Source organism: Amphibalanus amphitrite, unplaced genomic scaffold (assembly GCF_019059575.1).
Source record: "Amphibalanus amphitrite isolate SeventyFive unplaced genomic scaffold, NRLGWU_Aamphi_draft 000240F_arrow, whole genome shotgun sequence".
Lineage (NCBI taxonomy): Eukaryota > Metazoa > Arthropoda > Thecostraca > Balanomorpha > Balanidae > Amphibalanus > Amphibalanus amphitrite.
The window spans coordinates 312,451-323,731 of NW_024881735.1; the positions used below are offsets into that span (position 1 = coordinate 312,451).

The following is an 11,281-nucleotide window of genomic DNA, read 5'->3' on the forward strand; positions in this document are numbered from 1 at the left end:
AATCGAAGAACGGATGGAAAAGTCGGAAAAGCGTATCATCAAAGCCATCACGGATTCAAAAAAAGAAGGTGCGACAGAAATGGAAAGGAAAGTTGAGGGCCAATTGAACCTTATTAAGGATCAAGTGGCTAAACAGCAGGAGTCGACATCAGAAACGCTGAAGAAGATGGCTCAGTACCAGGAAAGGGCCACTGAAATGGAAAGAGGCAACAATCTTGTTATCCATGGCCTCAAAGAAAGCCAGAAGGTCAATACAAACCAGCGGAAGGACGATGACCGTCAAAGTATGACTGATCTGATTAAGGGGGTCCACGTCAAAACAGCGACTATTGAGCTAGTGACTTTTGAGCTAGTACAAAAGAGCTAGTGCTTCAAAACAGCTAGTGACAACACAGCTAGCGCCAAAATAGCTAGTAATGCAAAATAGCTAGTGAATTAAATCAGCTAGTGACTAAACAGCTAGCGTCAATATAGCTAGTAGAGCAAAATAGCTAGTGCTTCATTATAGCTAGTCATAAGCGTAGGAACCATGGGTGCAGTGGGTGCAGTTGCACCCACAATAATTCTCCAGTGGGTGCAGACAATGTATTCTGCACCCACAATAATCTGGAACAAAAACCCCTTTTCTCATCAACACTACTTCCCATGCAGCACAACAAATTCAGGATATTTTGCCCACTTTCCACCTTTAGAAGCGTTTGCTACTGTGATGGTCTTCAAAACTTACATTTGCGCTCAAGTAAAAAAGGAAGCAACGGAACACATGTGATTGAACACATACCGATGACCCACTGTCAAAAGTTTTAGCCCGATACCTATCTTCGAAAATGGCTACGTTAGCCGCATTTAGGTACTTTTTGCGGTAGTCAATATTGACATTATCAACGCTTCTAAATACACTTATCATCGGTAGGTACCTTTTCGACATGGTACACCATCAAAGCTCACAAGGAGCCTCCGCTCGGGTGCCGCTCCCTACCCCCTCCCCCCCCCCCCGGCTTCACCGGCCATGGCTGGATTTCTGCACCCATGCACCCACAATGTTCCAGCCGTTCCTACGCCCATGTAGCTATAGAAATCGCTAGCGTCGACTAATAGCTAATAAGCAAAATAGCTTATTCGTAGAGCAGCTATTATAGATTCTTTCCCGACGAAGAGTCCCCACGGGTAGAAGGAGCAGAAGAGCACCGTAGTTTGACAAAATTATTTGGAATGCTAGGAGGGCAGAGGACGGGATCCCTAGGACAAACAACAAATTAGAAGCGGGGCACCGGGGAATTAAAGAGATGGCATATCGCGGGAAATACATATTTACAGTCATAGATATCTTGCATTTTTGAAGCGAAGTGAATGGGAAGGGAACAGAGGTCCAACGAAATTGCTATTTTGACGATAGCTATTTCGTCACTAGCTGTCTTGAGGCACTAGCTCTTTATGCTTCACTAGCTACTTTGACGCTAGCTGTTTTGTCACTAGCTGTTTCTAAGCACTAGCTATTTTGCTTCACTAGCTATTTTGACGCTAGCTGTTTTGTCACTAGCTGTTTTGAGGCACTAGCTGTTTTGTACTAGTTCAAAAGTCACTAGCTCAAATGTCACTAGCTATTCTGACGTGCACCCGATTAAGGCTGTTTGTGGTGACAGCTCAAACTTAAAGATCGTTGAGGTTATCCGACTCGGCAAGAAAGATGAGACTCAAGCCCCACCCTCTGAAGCCTCTGCCTCTAGTAGTGCCACTCCTCGGCCGCGCCTGCTACTGGTGAAATTTGAGGCGAAAGAAGATGCAACCCGACTGTTCCAGAAGCGTTTTGAACTGAGGGATGCAGAGTTCCGACATGTCTACATCAATAGAGATATGAGCAAAGAAGAAAGAGAAAAGCAATACAAGCTGAGGGAAGAACTAAAAGCCAAAGGAAGGGACACACACAAAATCTTTCGGGGTAGTGTCGTCCCGAGAGGAGACTAGTGGTTCTGAAACCCCAAACAATGTTTCCATTGGCAAGTGTGTTGTACTTGCTGAACGTCATAAAGTCTTGACTGTGAACAATAGCAGGAACTGTTTGGGAGAGGGCAGGAACAACAAACTAAAATGTATGTACACAAAAATTGATGGATTGAATGCAATTAAGGGGTCAGAACTTAACATTACTTGCAGCAAAAGGAATATGACATCATCTGTCTAACTGAAACAAAGCTATCAAGGGATTGTCTGCTCACACAATATGTTGACTGTGAAGACTTCCACATCTTTAGAAAGGATAGAAGCACTGGCCATGGTGGAGGAGTCTTGATCATGGTCAGAAATACAATAGCTGCATCGGAACTGAAAGAAGATGGATGGGACAATGTTGAATATATTGCCTGCCAACTCAGGTTTGGTACAAATTTCCTCAATGTTGCCTGTATGTACAGACCACCAGGGAGTCAACAAAGCTACAATGAACAGCTTATCAAATCAATGTGCATGGTAAGCAAAAAGAAGGATCAACAGGTTCTCATTTGTGGCGACTTCAACTTCAAAGAAATAAACTGGTCTGATAATGAAGTTGATGGTGGTGCAGGTAGTGAACAGTCCAAGTTTCTAGATGAGTGCTCTAACCTATATCTATATCAACATATTCGGAATTTCACAAGGATCAGAGGGAATGATCAACCATCGCTACTGGACCTTGTACTGACAAGAGATGAGTTAGAAATAACAAACATATTGCACATGGCACCAATTGGTTCTAGTGATCACTGTGTACTCTCTTTCTCATTTGAAATTGATATGAGACATCTCCCTGAAGCTGCACCATGGAACTTGATCCCAAGAGAAATTTCCATAAAGGTGATTATGAAACTGCAAGAAACATGTTTCACCGAATAAATTGGGTTGATGAGCTATCAACTAAAGATGTGGAGGTAGCCTGGGATAACTTTCCTAAATCACTATTGGGAAGTCATAAACCAAACTGTACCAGTATACCCACTTGTGAAAAACAAACGACACAAGAAGAAATGGGTGACTAATGAGGTTCTACGCCTTGTACGAATGAAAGAGAAGGCATGGACAAGACTTCGTGCGAACAAGAAATCAAAGAGGTTACGCCAACTCTACACCCAAGTGAGAAATGCTTCTACAAGTGCGGTGCGGAAAGCAAAGTACGACTTTGAAGCCAAGCTAGCGAGTGAGATCAAGGAAAACCCAAAAGCTTTCTATGCGTATGCACGTAGCAAGACAACTATAAAAGAAGACATTACGATGGTCAGGAAGTCAGATGGGCAACTTACCCGAAACCTAAAGGAGGCATGTGAAGAAATGAACGAACAGTTTCAAAAGGTTTTTAACACAACGTCTGACAGTCCACCTATCATCCAGTGTCTCAGCGAAAGAAGACTTACCGAGTGTAAATTTGATGTGGGTGAGGTTGTAAACATACTGCAACATTTAAAAACTCCATCAGCGCCTGGCCCTGATGGCGTCCACCCCATTGTCCTGAAACACTGTTCAAGAAGTCTGGCCAAACCCATGCTGATTATCTTCCAGAAATCATTGGAAGATGGCAGACTTCCAAGAGACTGGACCAGAGCAAATGTATCACCGATATTCAAAAAAGGGAACCGTGAACACTGAAAAAAGTTTTTACCATCAATTTACTAAGTTACTAGCTTTGGTAAATTTTACCATCAGCCTACCATCATATTACTACCAGCCTACTATGGTGCTGAATACTATCCTGCCTTGACATGTTGATATTACCATGGTTACGTTTATCAGGGGTGGTTTTGTACCCCAGTTTACAAGGTGGTAACCACCTGAGGCTAGTAGATACCCTCGTAAGCTAATATTCCCTACCATAGTAAAATCAACCTTTCCACGGGCGGATCCAGCAGGTGAATTCGGCGATCAAGTCTCCTCCTTTCCATAGAGGTGTTTGCCAATTTTTGATATGTTGGAAGGAGCGTCATCCAAGGACTAGCTGAGACCCTGAGCAATTAATAGTTTTATGGACGAAAGGCCAGAAATTTCTTGCAACAGTTCCCTGGGTGTGCTTCTGCTGCTATGGTAAGGTATACCATGGCAACACCATGACAACACTACACCCTTACTAACAATCCACGTGCGTCTGACTCTGCTGCAGCGGCGCCGCCATGTCAGTTCCGGCCGCGCGCCGGCGTTGTGAAGGTGCTCCGTGGTTTTAAATATTTGAACGGTGATTGTGTGGGTGGTTAGCGTAGCTGACGGTGGAGGATACTCGGAAATAACAAGTAAGTCGTTGTATCTTCAGCATAATAATACTTATCTCACGAGTGCCATTTCCAGCAAAGATCGCAGCCTTTGTTTCGGTTCATGTTGTTGAATTTCCTTGAGACCCTGTTGGACCGGGTAGGGGGAGGGTGGTGGGGTGGGTATCATTGCGGGCATTTCCCAGCGTCGGAAATCAACGTGTTTTTTTATTTGTTAACCCACGCCTCACTGGGGTATGTGCTCTAACGCGCCCCACAGCACGTTACAGCACGTTACAGTGGGGGGGGGGGGGGGCTCCTAACTCCGAAACTACTGGGCCGATTGTCAAAATTCAAACGGCCCCTGGTAGCCCTGGAAATATTGTTGAGCGAAGCCTAATGTCATTGACCTCGAGGTCATCGATGACGTCACAGGTCAGGTCAAAGTAAAAATATCAGCGTCTTGGCACTCTGGGCGCCGGCCAACAAATCAGATCAGGCTCATTTTTTTGTTTGCACACTCGTGAATATATGCGTAACATAACCTGAGGGTACCGAACTTGTACTTCGAATTTTTCAGGTCAAGGCCATCTCATCCCAGGTCACGAAAGCTTTATATCGTGCATCGGTGACGTGAGACATGTTTTATGGTTCATGTAGGCCATATATATCGAAATCAGTGTTGTATGTGTCAGTTTAGGCCATTTTAGCTGAATATAGCTGAGGTCAGGTCAGGTCACTTTAGGTCAAAAATGGTCAAATTTTGAAGTTGACATTTTTCAACAAAAAAGGTGTTTGTCAGATGAAGTTCACATATATTCAACGCATATGTGTTATATTCTGCTTTTTTTCATTCAGAAACGTATATGTAAAAAAATAAAAAATACAATTTCTGAGTTTTTATATTTATAATTTTCAAAATATTCAACATTTCGAAAGTCCGAAATCAGTTTGGTAGCCCTGTAGAGTCCACCCATGCAAAAAAAAGGATCTAGCTTAACCCTCAAGGCGGTGGGGGGGGGGGGGGGCATTTTTTGCATCCATCTTTAGTTTTTTTTTTCGATATATCTCCAGAACCGCTGCGCCGATCTTCACCAAACTTTCAGTACCCTTTTGCACATTGTGACCAAATTTTTTTTCCAAAGGCTATGATAAGTTGGCCGCTACGTCGGAGTGACGTCATTTCTGCCATTGTCGACCAAAAAAAAAAGCTTCGCGGGAAGAGCTGTCAGGTCTATAAATTTGATTATGCATAAAAATGTTCAAGACATGAAATGTGTAGAATTACCAGGGCTACTATACTGTTCTCTCGATTTTGTTTTTGAAGTTGACCCCAAAAATAAAAAGAAATAGATATAATAGCCAAAAAATCCCAAAAGTTTTTCGATTTTCGAAACAAACGGAATATATGTAATAGCCACTATGGACTTCTATTCACATTCCAAGTATTAGATCGATAACTCCTTTTTGCCAAGTTATAACAAAAAAAAACTGTTCAAAATTAATGACGTCAAATTTTCAAACTCGATTTTGGCAATTCTAGACCACAAAGCGCAAAACAAAGACCACCATTAGACTCGCCGTGACGAGTGGCATCGAATCAATACCAATTTTATGCGAAACTATCAACTTTGACCTGAAATTTGACCTTTTTGACCTGACATTGACCTGACCTCCACCAGAAAGTGACCAAAAAAACCGTCCCTGATGGTCTTATAACCAACACCATTGAGGCGAATATGAAAAATTGGCCATAAAACATGCATCGCACAAGTCACAACCCTACTTAGTAAAGATAGGTTCATGTGCTGACCCTTGGTGATCGGACCTGGTATTATCAGTGACCTCCAATAGCAACATATGCTCGTATAATAGGCAACTCACGCCCTATCGCTGATTTTTGACAAAATGCCCTTTACTCGATGTTGCAGCGCATTCCTTAAAAGACCCGTGAACGGTGAAACATTTTATCTTTGACTTGGCCTGTGATGTCATCGGTGACCCCGAGGTCAATGAAATTGAAGTTCCCTCGACAAATTTAACAAGGCTATCGAACGCCATTTAAATTTTACCGATCCGTCATAGTAGCTTCGGAGATTCGGGGGGGGGGGGTCAAAAATCCCCCCCCCCCTCCCACCGCGCGGAAGGTAGCCGGGAGGCCCACCGCTTGCCGGGTTAAAACTCAGATCTTGAGAGCGATTACCGTTGTTCAATGCTTTGCATCAAAATCGGCCGAACATGATGTCACTCTGGCGTCATTTCCGGCCGATCTATAGTAGCTACGAAAATTTTATTAGTGCACAAGGTGTCAAATAAATTGATGCAGCCGAAGGTCCTAAAAGCTTTGTTTTGATACGTCCAGCGGTTTTAAAGATATTGCGTAAACACGAGAGGGGCTATGAATAGCCCTCCCCACAGTAGGGTGGGGGTTAACCCTCGCCCGTATTGGTGTTTTTCAGCCACGAACGTTTAAGGGGGGGTCCGTTGAACCCCCTCCTTGCCGTTTCGCCCCTGATTGAGCTAGAGCTTCGCGGAAAAAACGAGCGTGCTGCCCGTGACGAGAGAAAGCCGATGGTACCCAATTTTATCCTAGGTCGTCGGTCCTAGGTCATCGGTTGACCTTCCAGGTCAGGTCAATGACCCAAAAGTGGGGAAAACTGGGACCTGTTAGAACGTCGTAAAACGTGGCTGCTATTGGGTTTTTTAGGGAACTGATCACGAATATCATGTTAGCTATGATCATAGATGATGTCTTCATGCATTTAGGCCAGGTCGGGTCAGGTCAGGTCAGGTCAACCAGTAAGGGTTTTGCCGGGTATTCGTAGTAGGTGCACTAGGTGGCAACCGCCTCTGACAGCTTCGTAACATGTTACGAAGGCACCAAAACTACTTCGTAAATGTTCATATATGGTTGTTAAATTCGAAATCAGCTAAAAAAACTAGCCTAGAAAGATGCTGATAAAACTCGAAAAAGTAAACCGAGGTCATCAAAGGTCAATGAACTGACCTGACCTTCTGGTGACCTTGACATCCACCCTAATGCATGGGAGCAGCATCATATCCCATGTTTGAACGCTTGAAACCACGAAAGGACTGCAAACGCGCGGCAAATGCGAGCCGACATACGCCGAATCGCGATTCCGGCCAAACATGGTCTCGAAAAGTAGGTCACAGGTCAAAGGTCATTAGTCAGGGCCATTACATTTTTTAGGGTAGGTGTAAAATTGATTATAACTCGAGGGTACTGAAAGCTTCGTTGCGGTCGGCCGCTTTTTACGCGAGGTATTCGCGAAAAACCGAGGGGGAGTCCGTTCGACCCCCCCCCCCCTATACGGGGGAGGGTTAACAAGCCAAAACGTTGCTAATTTTTATTTTGATCTGACCTGTGACGTCAACGGTGATCTCGAGGTCAATAAAATTAGGTTTTGCTCGACAGTTTTTCCAGGGCTATCAGACGCCGTTTCAGTTTTGACAATCGGCCCAGTAGTTTCGGAGTTGGAGCGGGGGGGGGGGTTCTATAAATAGCCCCCGCCTCCCCCAGTGGAGTGCGTTACAGAACATACCCCAGTGGGGCGCTGGTTAAGAGTAGAATTTTTGAATTATTGCCAACACTCAACACTGCACCTCATGGCAATTAATTCATTATAGGGCATTTTACCTGAACCAGCCTCTGGCCTAATGTCCCAAATTTGCTAAATTCCTCACCCTACAAATCCCCTGTTCTATTAGATGCTGCCATTTTTTTAAAACAACTTATCTTAAATCCTTGTTTCATCAAACTGGGAGCTAGGTCACGGGACACTGCGAGTCAAGGTGGGAGGGGTAGGAGATAGAGTGTCACTGCAGCACACACAATCAATCTTTCCATTGGTTTATCTTATATCAATGCCTGCTCTTTTCCAGAGCTGGCTTTCGAAGTTCGAACCTTCGGTATATGGCTACCAATGCCCTTGGAGAAGGTGTTGCGTGATAAATCGCTGGAAGGGCGACATTCAACGATTGTGTGAAAAGAGACCGATTGCATTGTGATGATAAAGTGAACTGTAATAATTGTTGTTCATGCGCGTTGTTTGGTTATGTGCAGACGTAACTTTGTTTGTGGCCAAATGCTTTTTATGTGTGAAATATTTCATGTAGGTTACTAGGTAGATGCTTTGGAAAAGTGAAGAGCTGCTTTGTCGACTGCTAGGTAGATACTGTCATGCATGCTGTTGTGCATCAGTAAGTGGCTGTCGTAATGATAAACAAATTTGGCATGGATAGGCTAAAGCACAGCATATGAAGCATGCTGGTTGATGACTAGTAAGATCCTGTTAACCGACTGGTAATATCACAATAAATGTCACATAGTAAACTATTGTTTTACGATGGTTGGCCAGCAAAGCAAAGCTGGTATCCAGATGACAAAAGGATGGTTTTACCATGATAAGTCATTAGTAAGCATTACCAGGGAGTAGCTAACGATAGTAAAGTCCTAGTTTCGTGCTAGTATCACGTGGGTTTTTGGGCATGGTATGACGACATATAGTTACCGTGTTAATACCATGGTAATTTTTACTGGCATTGGTATTCACATGGTTTTACATTCATATTAGGCCTAGTATTTGGGTCGTAAGTTAGTTTACCATAGGTAAGAGGCTGTTCAAAATATGACCACCACTCGAAAACTAACTAGGGTGGTATTTTTCTTAGTAGGCGGTACCAGGATAATACTAGCGTTAGTAGAGCTTTGGTTTCTTATTAGTTATGCTTTAGTTTCAAGGTAGTATGATGAAAAAATATTACCGTACTAAGACCATGGTATTTTGATGAGCATTGGTAGTTGCATAGTATTCCTTTGATATTGGGCCTAGTATTTGGATCGTAAACTGGTTTACCATAAGTAAAAGGCTGTTCAAAATATGACCACCACCCAAAAACTAACTAGGGTGGTATTTTTTTCTTTCAGTGAAGATCCTCTCAACTACCGTCCAATCAGCCTCACATCTGTCCCCTGCAAGGTGTTGGAGAAGCTTGTAAAGAAGAGGATAGTTGAACATCTAGAGACTAACACACTACTAAGTCAACACCAGCATGGGTTTCTCTCAAGGAAATCATGTCTCACCCAGCTGCTTGAATTTACGTATGACCTTGAAAATGCTCTTGATGAAGGATGCTGTGCGGATGCCATATACCTAGATTGCAGGAAGGCCTTTGATTCGGTCTCACACTGCCACCTCCTTGCCAAACTCAAAGCTGCTGGTATAGAGGGCCAGCTTGGAGTATGGATCAGCAGTTTCTTGAAGAATCGCGAACAGAGAGTATGCATCCGAGGCAGTCATTCTGGGTGGAGAACTGTGTGGAGTGGTGTCCCCCAGGGCAGTGTTCTCGGCCCTGTCTTGTTCCTGCTCTTTGTCAACGACCTTCTGGATAACTTGCAGTCCCCAGGAAAGTTATTTGCAGATGATGCGAAGATTTACAGGAGCATCAAGTCGTCGGATGACTGTTCCATCTTGCAGAATGACCTGGACAGCTTACAAGTTTGGAGTAAGACCTGGCTGCTAGACTTCAACAAGGAAAAGTGTAAGGTCATGCATTTTGGAGAGAAGAACTTGAATTATGCGTACACGATGGGACAAACTACCTTAGCCACTACCAAGAAGGAAAAGGACCTTGGAGTACTGATAACGCCGAACCTCAAACCATCCGAGCAAGTCGCCCAAGCGGCCTCTGTGGCAAACTCTATGCTGGGTAGAATAAGAAGGACTTTCTCCTGCCTGGACGAACACATACTTGTACCTATCTACAAAGCACTAGTGCGACCCAGGATGGAGTTTGCTGTCCAAGCATGGTGTCCGTATCTACAGAAGGACATACTCAAGCTAGAGAAAGTTCATAGAAGGGCAACCAAACTAATACCGTCCATAGCTGACCTACCCTACGAAGACCGTATCAAGAGGCTCCATCTCACTACTCTACAAGAAAGAAGAGTCAGAGGTGACATGATAGAAGTCTTCAAAATTGTCAAGGGCTTTGATGTGGTGAAAGCTGGTGATAAGTTTCTTCAAATGGACGCTGGACCACGCAGCGACAGGACTCGCGGCCACTCACTCAAACTCGCCAAGCCAAGACACAGAACCCTCAAGAGAACCATGTTCTTCTCATCACGAGTTGTTGACCACTGGAATAGTTTGCCTCAAGAAGTGGTAGAAAGTCCCAGCATCAGTTCATTCAAAAACAGATACGACCAATACATGAATAGACAGTGAGAGAGGCAGCATCCCATGAGCCCAGCTCCCTTGCCTCTTATCCTACATTCTAGGTAAGAACATTCTAGGTAAGGTCAATAACTCTTCATAAAAACATCGTGCAAAGTCAACGCACATAACACATTCGACCACTTCGATCCGCAGCGACTGGGACGGTTCTGTGACCTACCATTCAAACAGCTGCCGCAGTCGACCAAACGCCTCCGCCGACTCCAGCGGGTGCCCACCAGTCCTCACCCTCACAGTCCAGCCAGCGGACGCACTGTTCCGATCCCACTACCACTCAGGCACCCTCAGCCCAGCGCGTGCTCCGACAGCCGCAGCACCGCCCGTTTCACCGCCACACCTCTGTCACCGCCCGGCCGCCGCGGACCGCTCCGATGCGCCCCCTCACCCCGTCAGCGTGGCACCGTCACTGCCGACACCGGCGGCCACAACAAAATCTGCGCGTCGGCCCGGCCGGCGGCAGCCAGCGCACGCCGATTGGTCACACCCGAAACAAGGTCAGCGCCGGCCGCCGCGCCGCGCGCCTTCGCAGCTCATCGACAGCGGCGTGACGTCACACGGCTCCACCGGTCCGAGCAGCGGTGGTCTCGGCTCGCCTAGCGACAGCAGCGCGGCGAACGCTGGTAGAACTCTCGTTGGTGTTTCTCGTAGAGCACGTGGCGGCGTGTAGCGTAGCGCAGGCATGCGGGTAAAAACGGCCCTGTAAAAACGGGGTCACAAAAAGTGAGCGCGTGCCGTCCATTCATTCAGAGTCGTTCCTGGGGACTGGGGTCGTCGCTCATGCGGGAGGGACCCAATAATAAGTACATGTTTAATGTT

The 11,281-nt window shown here is 45.3% G+C and overlaps 1 protein-coding gene across 1 annotated transcript in view; it reads right to left on the bottom strand.

Moving 5' to 3' along the window:
* LOC122386093 (transforming growth factor beta receptor type 3-like) overlaps positions 1–11,028 on the bottom strand; it is a 109,973-nt gene extending 98,945 nt beyond the window's left edge. The window contains exon 1 of the mRNA XM_043374916.1: positions 10,626–11,028. The gene's annotated coding sequence lies outside the window, so the exon portion shown is untranslated. The remainder of the gene's footprint in view (positions 1–10,625) is intronic.
* Positions 11,029–11,281: the final 253 nt, after the last annotated feature.